Source organism: Schistocerca gregaria, chromosome 4 (assembly GCF_023897955.1).
Source record: "Schistocerca gregaria isolate iqSchGreg1 chromosome 4, iqSchGreg1.2, whole genome shotgun sequence".
NCBI lineage: Eukaryota > Metazoa > Arthropoda > Insecta > Orthoptera > Acrididae > Schistocerca > Schistocerca gregaria.
Window position 1 is genome coordinate 753742769 of NC_064923.1, and position 19918 is coordinate 753762686.

The following is a 19918-nucleotide window of genomic DNA, read 5'->3' on the forward strand; positions in this document are numbered from 1 at the left end:
TGCTCTGAACAATCTCATTTGCTGTTTTGCAGCATTTCAAATGATTTGAATTGTCATAGGCACTTACCACACAATACAGTACTTACCGGAAGTAATTCTGCAGTGAGAGATGAATTATTGCTCATTTATGCATGTCTCCCTTACATGATTATTTATCTAATAAAATAATTATGACGCATTGTGAACTGAAATACTTTCAGAGTTCTTTACAGTGTTTGCTTAAAAATTATAATCAGAATTATCTGTAATATTTTTATTTGATTCCAGTAGGAATATTTAATAAAAATGTTTTACTGGTATTCTTCTGTTACAGGATTAAAAGCTACATATTTATTTTTACAATGAAGAAACTTTATAGTTTAATTACCCATCAACACTGAGCCTGCTGGCGACAGATCACTAGCTCACAGTGATGGAAAGGAGAACTTGCGATGGACTTGGAAAAGACTGTCCTGGCATTTTCATGAAGGAATTTACTTATTTTTGTGACTACATTTAGGGGGAACACACATAAGAGATCTTACTGGACTTACGAGAACTGAAAACCATTACTATGTACTATATAATCGAAATGTAATGTGATCTAATGAAGAGATGTTATCAAAGAGCAAGTAATTTTGAAACTCTTGGATACAAACTACTCTAAAATAAATTTATCATTAATAAGGATGGAATGAGATGGCTTGAACTTGCACTTTCATGCAATAATATAGTATTTCTGTAAAGATAGTTTTTTTCCTTAGTTCTTTATTAGTCTTACTGTTTTATTTCACTTTCTCTTTCCATAATCTGAATTTGACATGTACTGAAATTTATCTATTTGCTACATTCATTGTCATAAGATAAGGGATCTGTGATTTTCATGACATAACATGAGGAACAAGTATAATGTGCAGACTCGAAAGGGTGCCTGGTATCATATCAACTTGTGACACAGTGATACAGATATGAGGAGCACTGTCCCTCCATCAGTTATGTATGGTACATTAATAAATGTGATGCCAAAAAACAGCATGAGAAGATGATGCACAATGGCTTCCTACGCCATAGATCAGACCACCCAGTTATGTCTGTTGTGCTGCATTTCACTGATGGTCAGATACACTATGAGGATTAGTGCCACTGCATAGAGATGTGTTAGGGTTGCAGACCTTTATTCTAGAGAGCCCCATACCTAACTTGTTGAAACTGATTCAAATCTGGACAGTGAGATGAACACCCTACATATAAGATATGTGCTCATACTGCATGTACTTATCCAACAGATAAGCCATTACCATTCACCAGATGAAACATAGCTTCATATGTGACAGAGAAAAGGCATAGCCAGCCATTACCATTCAGCAGATGAAACATAGCTTCATATGCGACACACAAAAGGCACAGCAATCACAATACTGCAAGGCAACATCCAGTGAGATACATGTTCTTAGTATTGTGCTATCCCAAATGAGAACACAATGCCACCTTCTTCCGGACACATTATAAGCCTATCATTATATTTCAAGGCATGGATATGGCATACAGTGATACTGTCTATGAGGTGTCATGATAGAAACATGTGTGCCAATAAATGTTTCCTCAAGGACAGATGAACAGAATGTGAGAATCATTCTTTAACAACTCATTTTTGCATAGGATACTACCCAATGATTGATGGGTATGGCACCACATTTCTTCTTTGTGTGTTGAAAATGCATTTAGCATGCTGCTGAGTACACAGGCAAGCTCTCCAAGCAGACACGATCTTGTGGAACACGTATAATCTAGGGATGGATCAAACTCTCGCACCTGGACATCTGTTGTGCTTGCTGGACATCTTTGGGCATTTAAGGAAATGTCAGGCTGAGATTTGTTAGAAGAATGCCAAGGGAATGTAATATTCCCACCAAAGAAGTGATTTACAGAACACTTGTTTGAATGATTCTCGAGTATTGCTCACCATTCTGGGGCCTTTACAGGCTGGATTAATGGAAGAGATAGAGAAGATCCAATGATGAGCAGTGCATTTGGTCACAGATTGTTTGATTGGTGTGAAAGTGTTAAGAAGACACTCAGCATCCTCCAGTGGCAGTCGCTATGAGAGAGGCACAGTGTATCATGGAGAGGGTTACTGTTGAAATTCTGAGAGCAAACAGAGTTGGGAAATGTATTACTTCCTCCACATGTCTCGTAAAATGATTGTGAAGAGAAAATTGAAGCAATTTGAGCTCAATTGGAAGGTTATCGAGAGATGTTCTTCCCATGCACTATTTGTGAATGGAACAGAGAATGAGGGATCAGACAGTGGCACCAGGCGTACACTCACTGACACACCATATGATGGCTTTCAGAGTATACATATAGATATCAGGTGAGGTAATGATCCTGGTGCTAGGTCATGACACTTGGTAAACCTTGCCATTACTGCCATTTCCTCTCTCAGCAATCTTCTCCACTATTGTAAAATCATGCTACAAACAACATTCAATTGCTGACCCACCTCCCGCCAACTATGGTTAATGTCTAATCTGCAAATGACCTACCCACATATAATACTACTCTGTTGTGTTCATCATCTCATTCTCCTTCCCTTTCATTTAACTACTGTACCAAAGACAATCAACTCACATTTAGAACTTCTATATCCATGACTTCTGGCCATACAGGCTCTTTCAAGAACATTCTGTGGTTATGCACTGGTAAACTAGTTATGTAACACATTTCATACTTGATCCAGCACAGCTTAGTATACTTAGTGTCACCAAGACATAGTGTTTGTTCATGAATCTCTAAGATCCCTTTGCTTTTGCACAGAATGTATAATCTGATTCTTGTTTACAACAATTTATTTTATGCTTCTCCAACACTGCAACCAGATAAATTAGTTGCGTTCACTTGTACTAGTAAATTCCTCATGGAAGAAAAGTCTGATTTTTAAATACACAGCCACCTACAAACAAGTATCTGTCATATCAGTACATCAGATTTTACATTTTATCAACTGCTGAAATATTTTCAGTGTGCATCTCATTTTCCTTGATTAGAAAGGTCATTTTAAAAGTAAAGAATGTTTGGATGTGACAACCTGTAATTCTCCCCCACCCCTACCACTGTGTCATAGACCTTCCTAATAGCTGCATGATTTTAAAATGTGTGACAAAATTGACAATCCATCAAGTGTGAGGTTTGTAGTGTAACACAGTTTCTGATGCAAAAGCAAGTTCATCCTATTAAAATTTACAGGCACATAAATTAGTTTATGAAACATTTGATGAACAAAGCTTCAGTTACAGACTGGTGGATCATGTTTGATGCCAGACAATTTAATATTCATAACGAAGAATGACCAGGCGACCCTTCAGTTGTGATTGAGAAACAAAGATGAAGTCTTGAAGAAGAAATTCAACAAGATAGACATTTCACTATTTAGGGACTGAGCCTGTGCTTTCCAAAAATTTCACAGTCATTTCTTAAAAGCTGTTAGATGATTTGGGCTATAGAAAAGTGTGTGCCAGATGGGTTCCTCATCTTTTGGCAGATGAACACAAAAAACAATGAATGGGAGTTGCAGTGTCTTTTAGTGTGACAATAAAGGTAAGAGGTCTTAAAACCACACTGTTATATGGCGATGGGACTTGACTATCTTAAAAAAAAAAAGGGGGGCATTAGTTGCTGGAAAGGCATCATTCATGAATTCATGATACCTCATCCCCCCCCCCCCCCCCCAAAAAAAGGGAAAGAAAAAACAAACAGAACACCACAAAAATGTTAAGGCCAGAGTGTTTAGTGATAGATGGGGCATCTCACTCATCAACCTTATGCCTAGAAAAGAGACCATAAATGCAGTAGCCTAATGTCACACACTTCAACATTGTGCTACTCAAAACAAACAGCATGGATTGTTGTCTACTGGCATTACGCTTCTTCACAATAATGCTTGCCAACATTCTGTTGTATTAATGAAGGATTTGCTTTGGCAATTTACACAGTATGTTATCAAATATCCACCAAACTTGTTTTCAAATGATTACCATCTTGTTTCCAAACAGTTAGAGCTTTTGAGTGGAAAGCACTATTGAAATGACAATCAACTGACTGAGGACAGCAGGTGATTGGTTCAACATCTTGGTGGCAACCAAATATGCAGAAGGCATAGGAAAGCATATAGACATTATGAGAAAATTTTGAATTTGTATGATGACTGCATGAAATGAATAGCTAAGATATCAACACGTGTCATAAAAAAGTTTTCTTTCATTATCTTGAATAAAAATGTTCACAGAAACAAATATTCTTTATTTTTAGAATGAACCCCATATTTAAAATCAGATGAAAATATTGACAGAATTAGTCTTTAAAGGACTACTGACTTGCAACAGCCCAGGGGCCAACATTTGGCTGGCTGATGCACTGGTGACATTGGCAAAAATTTCCTCCCTCATTATTTGCCTAAGTCATTCTAGGACACAGAGTCTTCAACAAAAATTCTTCAACGATCATTCCACCATTATTTTCCCAACTTCACAGAACCCAATTCCTATTGTGGCTCTAGCCTGGTGCAGTTCTTTCGATTTAACACCACTCTGGTGATTTATTTATTCAAGCATTGTCTTCTTTGGTCCAACATGGCTCAATTACTCGGTCTCAGAACTTTCTGTGCGAGAACATTTTGAGGCACTTACTAGTTATTGAACACAGTGACTTAATCAAACAATGGAAACTCCAGGATGTTATGTCAATAAAGCAAGGAAAAGATAGATTGCTGCTTACAGTAAAGATGAAACATTAAGTTGCAGAAAGGCACAATTAAAAAGATATTTACTCATTAGCTTTTGGCCTCAGCCTTCATCAGGAAAAGATAGAGAAATACACATCAGCATGTTTTGCCTTAAGAATAATATCCAAGGTATGTAGCAAATAATGTATTAGAGTGGTGTACTTTAGTTATTTCCAATCAGTTGCAAGCTACTGCAAAAGTTTTTGCGGAAAAACCAGGTCAAGACTAAATGACATTTTTATTATGCAAAAAGAGCTATTCATATCATGACACATAGCCCACCACAAACTCACTGTAGACCCTTACTCAGACAACTAAAGATACTGACAATAGCCGGCCGCGGTGGTCTCGCAGTTCTAGGCGCGCAGTCTGGAACCGTGCGACTGCTACGGTCGCAGGTTCGAATCCTGCCTTGGGCATGGATGTGTGTGATGTCCTTATGTTAGTTAGGTTTAAGTAGTTCTAAGTTCTAGGGGACTAATGACCACAGCAGTTGAGTCACATAGTGCTCAGAGCCATTTGAGCCATACTGACAATACCATCGATATATATTTTTAAATGCCTGGATATGATCAGTAAAAATAACTGCGATCTCCAGACCAACTCGAGCTACCGTGATCACAATACAAGGCATTGTAAAGACTTCCACATTCCCTATGTAGCAAAAACTAGAAGTCAGAAACATGTTAACAACTTAGGACTAAAACTTTTAAATGCACTTCCCTCTCAAATTAAAGAATTGAAAGGCAAAAATAATTTCAAGTGTGAAGTAAAAAAATACTTGATGGAAAAATGCTACTACAGTGTAAATGAATACCTGTCTCAGACTGTGGATTGAAATCTGTACTTATTTTTAAAAAATTCAAACTAATTTAATTATATTTTCAACTTTGTAATTATGGTACTTATGAAAAATCTGTTAAATATCCGTAATACGTTTTGTGTATAAGGTGTAGTTCATGATCTATAATTGTTTATCATGAGCACGTACTTTTGTTTTTGTGTAATAAGTTATTGTACACTACTTAGGTACTATGTGTATGTAATTTGTTTTGCTGTTTGTATATGTTTGTCCATTTATTCTGTGTATGTGTTGTTATGTGTTACGTGTAATCAAATGACAAATACTATATCACAAATGTGATCTATTGGATGCTAAATAAATAAATAAATAAATAAAATAAATCATTCATTCCCACAGAAATAACCATATTGCACACCAACTCCAGCAGCTCAGACCAGAATGCAATTGTCACATGGAATGGAAGCAGCTATCTGGACAGGGGAGGGGGGGGCAGCAGGGGATAGCAGTGTACAGGTGGCAGAGAGAGGAGTGCTGTCTCTCAGTGCGTGCACAGACTAAATTACCAACAGGCACAGATCAGGAGACTGTGAGAGAGGGGGGTGGGGGAAAAGGAGCAAAACAGGAGAGGAGTGCAGAAAGACGGTCAGGTTTGTTGACAGAGAGTGGCACAAAAAGAGGGTGTGAGATAAGAATAGGTCAGAGGTGATAGGACAGATGGGCTGGAAACTGTTGGGTGGAGGGTGTAGGAATGGTATGTTACTGTTCGTTAAGACTGGAATAATTTCAGGAGAGGAGAATGGGTTGTAATAGGATTAGCCCCATCTGCCCAGTGCAGAAAAGCTGATGGTAAAGGAAAGAATCCATATAGCCTGCACAGTGAAGCAGCCATTGAAATCAAGCATGTTATATTCAGCTGCATGCTGTGGGTGGTCTACTTTACTCTTGGCCAGTTTGGTGGTGGCCATTCATCCTGGTGGACAGCTGGCTGGTAGTCATACCAACATAAAAAGCTGTGCAATGATTGCAGCAGAGCTGGTATATGACATGGCTGCTTTCACAGGTGGTCCAGTCTTCGATGGGGTATGATAAGACTGTGACAGAACTGGAATAGGAAGTGCTGGGTGAGCAGATTGGGCAGGTTTTGCATCTTGGTCTTCCAAAGGAAAATGGTCCTTGTGGCAAGGGGTTAGGATTGGGAGTGGCATGAGGATGGACTAGGATGTTGTGGAAGTTGGGTGGGAGATGGAACACCACTTTAGGAGGGATGGGAAGGATCTCAGGTAGGATGTCTCTTATAATGATAGGTAATCAAAGCCATGGCAAAGAATGTGGTTCACTAGTTCCATCCCATGGTGGTGTTGATGAAGGTGGCCCTTGAGGGCAGTGGGAGGATTGGGATTCTGAGGGGAAATGGTATAGGAGATTTGTTTGCAGTCTAGGTCTGGAGGTTAATGCTAGTCTGTGAAGGCCTTGGTGAGATCCACAACATACGGGAAACAGAGTTCTTTCACTGCTGAGACACTGTCCCTGGGTATTCAGGCTGCATAGAAGGGATTTTTTAATGTTCAAGGGATGACAGCTGTCGAAATGTATGTATTGTCCATGGTTGGTGGGTTTAATGTGCCAGACAGGAGAAGGTCAATGCCCAGCAAGGTGGCAGGCTGGGCTGAGGAGGGCCATCTGAAGCAGACAGGAGAAATGGTGTTGAGGTTGTAAAGGGATGAAGATAGAATGTCTTGGCCATTAGTCCAGATCACGAAGATATCAGCAGTGAACCTTAACCAAAGCAGGAATTTGGCGTTTTGGGAAGCCAGGAAGGTCTGCTCTAGATGGCCCATAAGCAGGATGGCATAGGAGAGTGCAATGCAGGTGCCCATGGCTGTGCTATGGAACTGTCTCTTGCCTTCTCTTCAGAGGAGAAGTAGTTGTGACATATTAATGAGGTATATGAGGAATGAGGTGGCAGGTTTTGGAACCTGAAGGATGTTGGGAAAGGTAGTGTTCAATAGCAGTAAGATCATGGGCATAAGGGGAGTTGGTGAACGAGGAGGTGGTGTCAACAGTGATGAGTAGCGATCTAGGAGGGAAAGGGGTGGGGATGGTGGAGAGTCGGTAAAGTTATTCTTAACGTGGGAGGCTAGATTATAGGCAGTTGGTTGGAGATGTTGATCAATGATGGTTGGTATAAAGAACCATGAAAGAAGGTCACATATGTATAAGAGATCTGAGGACAATGGATGGTTTTGATCAATTAAGTTTTGTTAAGACAGAGATTTTGGAATCAGATTTTAATCTGCAAGGTATTTCCAGGGGTAGATGTGGACTCTGACCACAACTTATTGGTTATGAATAGTAGATTAAAACTGAAAACTTGTAAAAAGGTAGGAAAATAAGGAAATAAGACCTGAATGAGTTGAAAGAATCAGTGGTTATTGAGAGTTTCAGAGAGAGAATTAGGCAATGAGTGACTGAAACAGAGGCAAGGAATACAGGAGAAGTCAAATGGGTAGCTCTGAGGGATGAAATACTAAAGACAGCAGAGGATCAAATAGATAAAAAGACAAGGGCTAGTAGAAGTCCTTGAATACTGTATGAGATAGTGGATTTAACTGATGGCATGGGAAAATATAAAAATGCAGCAAATGAAACAGATGAGAGTGAATACAAAAATGTAAACAATGAGATTGGCAGGAAATGCAGATAGCTATGCAGGAATGGTCAAAGGACAAATGTAAGGATACAGAAGCATATAGAACTAGGGGAAAGAAAGATATTGCCTATAGGATAATTAAGGAGACATTTGGAGAAAAGAAAAGTGGTTGTATGTATATCCTCATATGGAAAACCAGCCCTAAGCAAAGAATGGAAAGCTGAAAAAGAGAGACAGTATATGGAAGGGATGTACAGAAGAAATGATGTTGAATGCAATATTATAAAAAAAAGAAGAGAACATAGATGAAGATGTGACGAGAGATATGACAATCTGAGAAGAATCTGAGAGAGAGCATTGAGAGACCTAAGTCAAAACAAGGCCCCTGGTGGAGATAACATTCCGTCAGAATTACTGATAAACAATTCCAGTTCCAAAGACAGAAGGTGCTGAAAGATGTGAAAATTCTCAAACTATCAGTTTAATCAGTCACAGTTGCGAAATACTAACATGAATGATTTACAGAAGAATTGAAAAACTGGTACAAGGTACCCTCAGGGAATATCAGTTTGGCTTCTGGAGAAATGTAGGAATGCATGAAACGATACTGACCATACCACTTATCTTAGAAGGTAAATTTATAGGTTATGTAGATTTCAAGAAAGCTTTTGACAATGCTGACTGCAAAACACACTCTGAAATTTAGAAGAATCAGACAGCAATTATGAGTCAAGGGGTATAAAAGGGAAGCTGCGATTGAGAAGGGAGTGAGATAACTTTGTAGTCTATCTCCATTGTTATTCAGTTTGTATATTGAGCAAGCAGTAAAGGAAACCAAAGAAAAAACTTTGAGAAGGTATTAAAATTCTAGGAGCAGAAATAAAATCTTTGAGGTTTGATGATGACATTGCAATTCTGTCAGGGACAGCAAAGGACTTCGGAGAGCAGTTGAGCAGAATGGACAGTGTCTTGAAAAGAGGATGTAAGATAAACATCAAGAAATGCAAAACATGGGTATTGCAATGTAATCAAATTCAACCAAGCTGAGGGAATTGGATTAGGAAATGGGAAACTGAAAGTAGTAGATAAATTTTTGTATTGGGCAGTAAAATAATTGATGATGGCTGAAGCAGAAAGGATATAAAACGTAGACTGGCAATGGCAAGAAAAGTGTTTCTGAAGAACAGAAATTTGTTAATGTTGAATACAGATTTAAGTGTTAGTAAGTCTTGCTGAAAGAATGTCCCTGGAGTGTTGCCTTGTATGGAAGTGAGACAGTGATGATAAACAGTTCAGACAAGAAGAGAAGAGGAGCTTTTGAAATGTGGCACTACAGAAGAATGCTGTAAATTAGATGTGTAGATCATGTAATGAGTGAGGAGGTACTTAATAGAATTGGCGAGAGAAGCAGGAGCTTAAAACTGTAGAGGGAGACCAAGAAATGAATAGACTAAACAGGTAGAAAAGGATGTAGGTTGCAATGATTACGTGGAGGTAATGAGGCCTGCACACGATGGAGTAGTGTGGAGAGCTGCATAGACCAGTCTTCCAACTGAAGATCACAATAACAACAACAGTCCAAGTTGACAGAGAAATTTATTTACCTATCTTTTTATGATTCTCTACTGACAAATGTACTTCATTAACCCCACTATTCTCACTAAAACTTAAGGGTTTGCAAGTCATTTTGTCAGAAAGAGCAAATTCCGAAGTTATTTGCATGAGTGAACATTGGCTTATAAAGGACAATATTAAAACCTTAAATAACCTTGCAAATTAATATGTTTCCAGCAGTTTTTGTAGGAGTAATGTAACACAAGGACAATCCTGAACACTTGTGGAATTGTCAATGAAATATAAAGGGAGATACATTTTAATTCTCTTAATGAAGAATGTATATTTGAAACCAGCTGCATAGAGTTAGGATAAAATATTGTAATGTTATCTGTGAATAGAAATCCACATGCAGAAATAATGACACTCATTTTATATTCAAATTGCAAATTAATTTGTAAATATGGTCATGTGCTGAACATTTCTAAGGGTCTTTTTTTAATATACAGATCTGAGTCAGTAATTTCTACCCACCACTTTTTACATATACTATACCACCATAAAAAAAATTAGTACACTGTTTTAGAGGTTTCCACTTCACAGAAGATTTACTGTTGCAACAATGCATATGGAGTATAAGAAATGATCACATTTGTAGATAAATAGCATAAGCGGTTCTGAGGTACCACGTATTGACCCACGCTAAAACAGCTGTATTTAAGTGTGGCGTAGCCTCCATGGATGGCAATGCAAGCACTGACTCGGGTATCCAGTCGATCTTATAGATGACAAATACCACCCTGAGATACGTTATGCCATGCCTGCTCAATATATAAACACAGTTCTATAAGAATTAATGACTGACGAGTTTCACGAGTCACTTTTTGTCCCATCATATCCGACACATACTCCATTGGAGACATGTCTGGAGATCACGCTCTCCAGGGAAGTTGCTTCATGTCTTGCAGAGCATGATGAGTTTCATGGGGTATGTGTGTATGAACATTATCACATTGGAACAACACATCACATTCCTGTTTCAATAACAGCAAAAGAATGAGTCTAACAACATCCTGCACATACTGAGCGTTGGTTAGTGCCTGTCCAGAAATAAAAAAGGTGAATCAGAGTTGTAGCTTATCACACAACAGACTATAAAGTGTAGGGCCAGTGTGTGTTTTACGAATGTACTCTACAAGACAGTGCTCACCAGGTCTACGTCATACATGCAAATGACCATCACTTGCGTGCAGGCACAATCTGCTTTTATCGCTGAAGACCGTGTGTTCCTTCCATGTTCCAAGATCCTCTGACAGCAACAGTTGAGTTGTGCCTGCCAATGTTGTGGTGTGAGTGAAAGATGGGCCAGAGGCAGATGCACCTGTAGTCACATTGCTACTAATCGGTTTTCAACAGTTTGTGTTAACACGTCTGGGCTCACAATTCCTCTTATCTGTGCTCTGGTAGCTGTACGATCTGCTACTGGTGCCCTTACAGAAAGACAATCCTGGCAGGTGTCTGTGCTGCAAGGTCAGTCAGAACTCATCTAGAAGTTGAGAATGTTCATGTGACCACTGATTTCAGCATCATTGCACAAGTGACGCACCACATCCACATCCAACACGTGTAGCAATTCTCAAAAACGACCAACCTGGCACTCATCTGGCCACAATTTGACCCCTTTCAAACTCACTCAGTTGGCTGTAGGAATCATGAGTGCATCTCCATTGCACAGTTGCTTGTTTGCTTCCCATGTCTGCACCACACTTAGCCTTCTGGCTGTCAATATTACCTATTAAAGGGTAGACACAGACAGTGCTCTTGTAGCTAGGCCACTACACTATTGATGGATGATGGTCAAACCATTAAAGCTACATCTACTATCCCTGTGGCATATGCTGTCATTAGATCAAATTCAATGTCATCTTTCCAGGTGAACTACCTTTCTGGCAGTGTGTAATATAAATTTTTCTACGGAATAGAAGGAGCTATTGATTTAGCTAGTGAAGCCAACAGCTCAACAAAACTGACTGACATGAGTAAAAAAAGGTTTAAATGTTACTTCCACTGATTTTACTTGAGTAAACAAATAGTCAGCAACATGTGTAGATAGTATTTTAACTAACCATGAGACAAATAAGATTTTCCAACTTAGAACTTTCTGCCCATTGTGCGCTGTATAATATGGAGTCACACACACACACACACACACACACACACACACACACACACACACACACACACAAACAGGACTTTGCTCCAAAGAAACTTCACCAAATGGCAGTTCAGCATATAAAATATGTATTTATTCCACCAAACATTAAATTAAGTGGATTGGACTATAGAACATGGTATTCAAAATTCTGAAAAGTTTTCTATATTCTTGGAAAACTTTCTGCACACTATTAACGAAACTTTCCCTCTTACTACACTGACATAGCAAGAGTCATGGGATACCTCCTAATGTTGTGTCAGACCTCCTTTTGCCTAGCATAGTGTGGCAACTCGACATGGGATACACTCAGCAAGTCACTGGAAGCCCCCTGCAACCACACTGAGCCGTGCTGCCTCTGCAGCCGTCCATAGATGTGCTGGTGCAGGGTTTCGTGCACAAACTGACATCCCTGTTATGTCCCATACATGTTTGATGAGATTCATGTCAGGCAATTTGGTGGCCACATCATTTGCTCAAACTGTCCAGAGTGTTCTTCCAACCAACTGCACACAATTCTGTCCCAGTGATATGGCATACTGTCAATTCTCCAGTAGGATTGTTTGCGTAAAGTTTCCGTCCTTGTTCAGGAACATGAAATCCATGAATGGCTGCATACGGTCTTCAAGTAGCCAAACATAACCAGTTCCTGTCAATGACTGATTCGGTTATACAAGAGGAAACAGTCCATTCCCTGTATAACACAGCACACACAATTATGAAGACACCATCAGCTTGCATAGTGCCTTCTTGACAACGATCCGTGACTTTATGGGGTCTGCACTACACTCAAACCCTAACATTAGCTCTTACCAACTGAAATCAGGACTCATGTGAACAGACCAGTTTTCCAGTCATCTATAGTAACACCGACACGGTCTCGAACCCGTGCAACTTTCTGCAGGTGATGTGTCGCACTGTCAGCAAAGGCACTCACGTCATCGTCTGCTGCCGTAGACCATTAACGCCAAGTTCTGCTGCACTGTCCTAACAGATACAGTTTTTGTAAGTCCCACATTGATTTCTGTTGTTATTTCGTGCCTTGTTGCCTGTATGTTAGCACTGACGACTCTATGCACGCACCACTGCTCTCAGTTGTTAAATAAAGGCCATCAGCCAACGTGTTGTCTGTGGTGAGAGATAATGCCTGAAATTTGGTATTCTTAGCATGCCCTTAACACTATGGACCTCAGAATACTGAATTCCCAAATGATTTCCAAAAGGGAATGTGCCATGCATCAAGTTCCGACAACCGTTCCCAGATACAAAGTCTGTTAATTCCCATCATGCGGCCATAATCGTGTAGGAAACCTTTTCAGAAGAATCACCTGAGTACAAATGACAGCTCCACAAAAGCACTGCCTTTTTATATGTTCTGTACATGTGCATATCGCTATCCTATGGCTTTTGTCACCTCGGTGTGTATACCACAAAAATTAAGAAATAAAGAAAAATTGGTTACAGAAGCAATATAAACATCTAGTACAGAAAAAACAGCTACACAGGGAACTAATGCACAATAAAAGTCCTGATTATATCACCTATATAACAAAAATATTGTTAAGAAAGTTGTAAAGCCAGCAAAAGAACTCACAAATAACACATTTATTTTCGATAATGGAAACAAATCAAAATAACAGTATGGTCAGTGGTCAAAGCTACAGCTAGAGGCTAAGATATTTCCAAAATCATGATGGGAGCAAAATTGTTGTTAAGTCCTCCTCGTATTTCAGAACTGTTTCCTGAATGTAATCAAAATTTAACATTAATGTAGAAAATCACACAGAGAAGGTAAACTTCTTTGGCACTAGGCAGTTTGAAGGAGAATTCTTCAGTACATTCACCACAACTATACAGAAAATGTGATACTACCACTAAAAAGTTAAACATCGGCAGCGTCGTATGGAATACCAACAAAAGTGTTAAAAGCAATCTCAGAAGTAATTGTGCAGCCACTATCCACAACAGTTAATCAGTCCTTTGAAGAACGTTGTTTTCCAGATACTCCAAAGGACACAAGAATTAAACCACTATTCAAAAAAGGCACTAAATAACTTATGGGAAAGCATCATAAATCTCTCTTCTTCCATCAATATCAAAAATATTTGAAAAGTTCATCACAATACAAATTCAAAACATCATACAAAAACTTAATATAATTTCAAGAAGTCAGTATGTGTTTCATACTTGCTATCAACCCACTCGCAGACAACTCTTTGCATGCAAAAGGAATTTTTTGTGACCTATCAAAGGGCTTTGGTAGTGTGAACCACTACTTGCTAGTTTTTAAACTGCAAAACTATGGAATTAGGAGCCCTATGCAACCAAATGAAGACAAAGAGTGACTATAACATCAGAGAGAGGAAATCGTGCTTCAGAATTGAAAACCATTTCATATAAACATTATCTATTGCTTCATGTTGATGATCACTCAGTTTTATTTGCAGATGATACATCTGTAATCATTGAAACTAACAGTACTGACCAAATTCCTCAAACTGTCATCATACCTTAGAAAAATTGGGTAACTGGTTCAATAATAAATGGTTAAAAAAAATTAAAAAAAGAAAATAAAAAATAATAAAAAACTCAGTTAATGCAGCTCCAAGCAAAATAAGCAAAGTTAAATTACATTTGAATAGACCACAAAAACTAGAATTTGCAGGAAGTTAACTGTGTGAAATTATTAGGAATGCACCGGGATCATCATAGGGCATATACAGTAACTCAGAAATAAATTAAATAGCTTAGGATTTGCTTTGATGATATTACACAATGCTACTGGCATGAACATAAGGAAAGCAGTGTATCACAGCTACTTCAAATCAGTAATAAAGTTCAGAATTATATTTTAGGGCGGATCCAACTACATGCCTTGGCCAGAAGTAAGCAGAATGTTAGGTGAAGAAAATGATATCACCAGTTTCTAAAAAATCGAACTATATTTAGTGTTCCCTGACTGTACATATACAAAGTGATCTCTTCCCCCCCCACCAACACACACACACACACACACACATACACACACACACACACACACACATACAGTGAACCTGAGTTATTTACAGTAAACCAATTTTTAAACATGATTCCAACACCGGGAATCAAAATAATTTTATGTTGCCTACCCATCGTTTGGAAAAGAATTTCTCTATATTATTTTAGAATCACTGGAAAAATCTTATATTACAAACAAGTGCAGAAATGTTACTATTCAACTGAGGGGATTGTGGGGGTTATCGACTGCAAGTGTCGACCGCCTCATCTTTAAGAACGAACTTCTTTAAAAATTGTTGATCTCAGTGTGTTCTGAACTCTGTATTCGAGTGGATGTGTTGGTACTGACATGATCAAAATAAAGTTAATTCATTATAAACAAGCGAATACTTAATGTTGGGTTCGATATTTCCGTATGTAATATCTCAATCCCTACACTGGTGACCCCGACGCTCACAAACACCACTTACAACGCCAGAAATGTGTACTGGAACATCACCATGGACAAACAATGCAGCAACCCTTTCTCAGATTTCTACGTCCATCGACTTTGCATCACACCACACCTGGATGCAGTGTACAGGAAGTGTAATTAGTGTGTAAATTCCCAACTCTTGTGTGCATCGTGCTTTTTGGTAACTTTCATCACCTTCTCACACATTGACAATGTGACTGAGGTGCACGCGTCGTATGTCGAAACCCGCTCAACGCGTTGGTAATTTCACTTCCAGACAGTGCAGTGCTCCTTCGCCGATTAATTTGGACAATTTTGACATGCTTTTGTGTAATGAATTAACTTTGTGCATTGCTTTGACATCGGAAAATCATGCCAAACAATGGACTGCAACAAACTGGGACTATGTTGCAAATCCCAGTTCGCACAAACTCCGAACTATGGTTAAATCACATGTCTCGTCGAATTCACAAATGCCCGTCATGGCTACCGCATCTTCTATCCCCCGTTCAATCCAGTTTCCGCGCAGGCCGTCTTCCAGAGTTGAAATGTTCACACCAACTTTTCTGCCGCTTCTCCGTGCTTGTCCCTCATTTGCAGCAATCAACTACCAAAATTTCTCTTGGACCAACTTCCAATAAGGTTCATGGCCTTCGAGTATATATTCTCCTCTTATGGCATCACCAACGAAAGTGAAAAATGCCTCGTACTCTTCAGGCACCTAAAAGACTATCATTATATAATTATGGACATTATCTGTGACAGTTTGAGTGACAAATACACCAGAGCGAAAGCCGCTTTAATTCAGCACCTGTCACCAACAATTTCATCAAGGACATCCTACCGATCAACAACAATGCACCAATTACACCAATGACAATGCACCAATTACACCAATGACAATGACAGCTGTTTCTCAGTGCAACACTGGACGTGCCACACCTCCCTCTACGCAGCACCCAAGCCGCACCGACTCTGCACAACCGCTACCGACAGTAATGTCACAGCCGCTGGCTGGTGGCTCACTGACCTCGACCAAGTCAAAACAAACAGCTGCGCGACGTACGATCCCACCACGGCTACTACACCCGCATCTTGTCAACAACTCATCGACACTACACATGCTTACCGCCCGGCCATTCACTACTCAATTGCGCCTGCAACTTGTTCACCCACCCCAGAAGACGTTTTCAGCCGTATCAATGCTCCATATAGCAGTGAACGTGTTCTCACTCCGCTGTCACCGAGTACTGAGTTTCACATTCGCAATTGCACACATGATCTCTTCCACTCGAACTGTTACGTCAATACTGTGCCACCATCCTCGTCTTGTACGCCAGGTTACCCTTTGATAGAGACAGATTCTGATTTCGACCCCATCTTATTCAGTAATACACAGCAGACTGCTTCACGACATACATTTTTGCCTGAACAACTGCAACAGCTACATGAAGAAATTGCACAATACAACTTGTTGGTACAAGATCAGTTACACATAGTGCAGCTGATACCGACAGAGCACGACATGCAATGAGATGCTCCTGTCACTGTTCCACCTCCGACTGCTGACGATCCTTTGCCTTTACTACCAGCTACAACTAATACCCTGACAATCATGCTACATGGATTTATGTCCCAGATGTCACAACTGTCATCATCACGCCACCTCAAGTGGAAATTCTACGTTACTGATGTGATACAAGCAACTTATTTTCGCTGCTGCCACCTTTCCTCAGTAGTTCCAGGCACTTTGTTTCTGTGCCACGGCATAACCAGCCGCATTCCAGTGCCACTTGCTTTGCCGCCCTCTTCACTACCTCTGCAATGTAGACCATCACATCTGCCGTTTCTGCTTCCACGAGTGAGCATCTTTCCGCTCTGACACACAACTGTCCAGCAGTTTCGCTCGAGCAGCTTGCAGCCTTACGACTCGACTGCAGCACCGACAGCGACTGCAGCGCCGACAGCGACAGCACACAAGCAGCTCCAGTTCCATCGAACTGTGTCGCCTGTCTGCCACGGACTAGTAGTTCATCCGCCAATTCGACTTCTTCACGTTCACATTACGTCTCATCGCCTTCCTGCTCCGACCACGGTTTCGCTGACCACGTCCGCCTTCCGCCACCTCTCGCCGGCGCCATACCTCGTGCACAGGGCTCATGGCCACGCCCCCCAACCTTCGATCACGGCTGTTTCGCACATCAAAACACTGACACTATCAACTCAGCTTGGAACATCCTGCCATCTACCACTGTAACACACTCACTGTCCACGGACCCTGCAGTGGTGCTTCCATCTACATCGAAGTCATCCACTGTCAAGGTCAGTTATGTGCAGCTTGCTCTTTTCTCCCCTGCTGCGTCATCTAGCACCTCTATAACTCCATCATTACCACGAGTGTTGCTCATCCGGCATATCTCACGCAACCTGTTAAGCCACAGCATGCTTGCTCCTTTATTTCATACGGCCAATAACAAACTGTTACGGGACACGTTGCACTGACCGTGGCGCTCACCGGCAAATACTTTGGCAATACATCGCATTGCATCGTCAACGAACTCCGCACTTTTGATTGGATCAAAACCCTGCTGCGCTGCACGGCCTTGGCACGACGATGTTCTCCCCACTGACATGCCGCCACCTTCTGCTTCCACCGTGCCATTAGCAGCATGGCACGGTGAACCTGTGGACACCTTCTGCGCCTCCTTCTGTCCGTTGCCGCCTACCGATACGTCGAGAAACGGTCCGATCGCGCCTCGCGCTATAGCACCTGTCACGATATGATCAGTCACGTGCACCTGCGCCGTCAGCCGGCCGGGTGCACACACGCCTCTCATCATCCTTACCGTTCTCCGCACTACCGGCGGGGGCTCTGTGGCGGCTATCGACTGCAAGAGTCGACCACCTCATCTGTAAGAATAAACTTCTTTGAAAACTGCTGATCTCAGTGTGTTCCGAACTCTGTATTCGAGTGGATGTGTTTGTACTGACACGATCAAAATACAGTTAATTCATTATAAACTAGTGAATACTTAATGTTGGGTTCGATATTACCGTATGTAATATCTCGATCCCCACAGGCTCATAAGCACAATCTGAATATTTGAGAAAGAGAGAACAACTACTTAGGATTAAAGTTTGTTATTTTTTTTTAAACAATCACCTTATATTACATTAATGATATTTTTAAGAAAAACTGTAAACCAAGTTTTGTGTTTTGACAAATCTCCTGCACATTACGTCAATAACTTGAAACTATATATTATGAGACAATAAATTTCTATTCTATTCTAACCGATTTTAATACGGAGAAACAGTATAAGGAAACAAATAGATTGCTATTCAACATAAAGATGACACATTGAGTTGCAGTTAGGCACAATAAAAAGACTGTTACACATTAAGCTTTTGGCCAAAGACTTCTTCAGAAAAGGAAACACACACACATTCATTCACACAAGCAAGAACACCTCACACACTTATGACCACCATCTCTGACAGTGCAGACAGAAATATGTCATCTTAATGGTGAGTAGCAAACTATCCTTTTCCTTATATTGTTGATATTCTACCCTGGAGTTTCCATTGTTCAATGCAGAGAAAAATTCATATGAAACAGAAAAACTGTAGAATACATGTAGGTATCAACTATAGGAATCCTGTTTGACAGCCACATGCTTTGATCATTCCACCAGCACCACTTTCGTTGAAAAGTATTTACCTTATACATATGCCACAGCAGCTGTGATAGTTCTTTTCTTTATTTCTCAGAAACGCGTGTTTCTGGCCCGTATATACTCAGTTTTAAATTATGTATCAATCCCATCAATTTTGTGTTGAATGCATTTTATGAAAACTTTAGGTGGTAGTTTTCTCAAACTACATCATATTGCTGTGTCTAGGGTCGTTTCCTTGTCAGTCCAACAAATTACAATCACTGTGGGTTAGGACTTTTTCATACTTGTTTGCTGGGGTTAAACATTTCCTGGCCCTAAATATAAACATAATCTTCTTGTACTGAGTGTAGCACAAGTTCCTATTAAATGTTCCGCCATGTATTTGACAACAAATTTAGTTTTACGTTTTCAGCTACAGAGTCGAAAATTAAATGAGATGTTACCTGTAGTTTCGTGAATTTTCCTGTTGTGGACCAAATGAAAGATATTGTTTAAGGGCTCTCAACAGACCGTGAGGAAGATTTGGTTGCACAAATTATGGCCACAGTATAATAGGGTGGGAAGATACCAGGCTTTTAAGAGCGGGTGCACCACAGCCTTAATGACAGCTCTACTCTGATTGTTTCTGATTTTCCAACTTGTCTTTTCCACAAAACACAAATCTTCAATTAAAGGTTGTTGTATCCGTCAGCAGTAGTTTTTTGTGAGGCAGGAACATCATACCATAAGCTAACTTTCACTGTATAGAAGCATTTATTCTGCTTCCAAACATTATTAGTACTGGAATACACCATTTGATTGGATCAAAGG

The 19918-nt window shown here is 40.1% G+C and overlaps 1 protein-coding gene across 11 annotated transcripts in view; it reads right to left on the reverse strand.

Annotated features, from left to right (window-relative positions):
• The window catches only part of LOC126365782 (titin), a 523502-nt gene that overhangs the window by 137848 nt on the left and 365736 nt on the right, over positions 1–19918 (reverse strand). The window lies entirely within an intron of this gene.